Here is a 1,615-nt window from a genome sequence, read left to right as displayed (position 1 = left end):
GATACTGTGTTTACAGAGTCAACAAGTTAAATGCAATATTCATAAGAGCATTAACAATAAAAATACAATCTGTGTGTAGCCAAGTACAGACTTAAAATGGTAAAACAGGAAAAAGGATCTCACCAAAAGTACAAATATACAGTACAAATTGATTTATTTAAAACAGTTACAAAAAAAGCACAACAAAATAGAGATTATCCTTAGAATTATTAATGCTTTGTAAAGATTAGGTAGGAGGAAAGGGGCAGGAACAAGGTCGAAGGGGAGCACCTGACTAGTTCTAAGGCTTTAGATACAATGCGGTCGGTTACATGTTAATACAGCCATTACATAACTGGGATTATAGTTGAGGGGTCAGCACTTATCTACAAAGACCTCCTTGCCTCAGGGCAGCCCAGCCATTCCACCGGCGCCACGCGACACGTCTGCTTCTCTGCTTTGCGCTGGCAGACCCTCCCCTGGTGCTAAGGTGCCACGAAAGCGGGAAACGATGTGAACGTGCGTGGGTGCATTTGCAGGCGGGGCGGCAGCAGCTGGGAGGGACACTGGGGCAAGCCCTGTCCTCCACAGACGGATGTAAAGACCGTGGGAGGGCTCGCCCATCAGCATTTTAAGCCATACGCGCAAAGCACCCCCGGCCAAACTGTACAGAACGTGCATTCGTAGCCATCTTAGCAGCTTCTGCAAAGTTTCAGGCCCTAGGACAGCCTGAAAGACAAAGAGGAGTTGTGAGTGACGCTAGGGAAAGGCACGTGTACTGCTGTGGGCAGGAACTAAGCATTTGGGCTACTCAATCTGCTGTAGTTTCTTTCACAATATTTTCTGAGTAACGAGGATTGTTAGTTCTCTACAAGGGAAAGTGACTTCAAGTGTGGGGTGGGGACGGGGACACTTAATGTGAAAAGTGCATTATACTTGCGCATCTGCTGGAAAGGGGAGGCAGAGAGGCCTCTGCTGCTTTCCTTCCTTCCAGGCAGAGCTTCCTCTGCATAGTCTGGTAGTGATGAGCACTTGTCGCCTGGAGCAAGTCTCATGTTCCTGGAGCAACTGGTACGCACAGCCTAGAAACTGGCCTGGCCTCCGCTGGGCAGCTGACCCAAGGAATGTTTCACGAGATGGGACAGTTGGCTACAGACACCCAGTATTGCATCCCACACACTCGTGCCCCAGAGTGCGAGCTGGATAAGAGCAGGGCCAGGAGGCCCCCTCCGGGTAGGACAGACCGCAGCTCTCCTCCCCTTCACAGTAGCAGCAGGAAAACAGTGTATTTCTCTGAGAAGCCTGTCACGTCTCTGCCAGCAGAAAAGCCCAGATAACCATCTCATTCCACAATGTCTTCCTGGCCTTATCTCCTCCTTTCCTTGTAAACCTAAGAAACAAAAGCCTCCTTGGTGGGCTTGTCCGCAGCCTTTCTGCCTAGAGCAGAGCCTGTCTCACCCGCTCCCTGTCTCAGGAGCGCCTCAACACTCAACAGCCACCACAGATGCTGAGCAACACAGCCCGACCCAGAAAGGACAGATTCCAGTGATGCTGAGCTGGTGCTAAGCTGGGCTGGAGGCTGCCAGTGGCCCCCTCCTGCCCACCGCCCTCGGGGCAAGCAGCCAGATGCCCCGAT

The sequence above is a fragment of the Apaloderma vittatum genome, unplaced genomic scaffold (assembly GCF_000703405.1).
Source record: "Apaloderma vittatum isolate BGI_N311 unplaced genomic scaffold, ASM70340v1 scaffold40499, whole genome shotgun sequence".
NCBI lineage: Eukaryota > Metazoa > Chordata > Aves > Trogoniformes > Trogonidae > Apaloderma > Apaloderma vittatum.
This window is presented reverse-complemented; position numbering follows the sequence as displayed.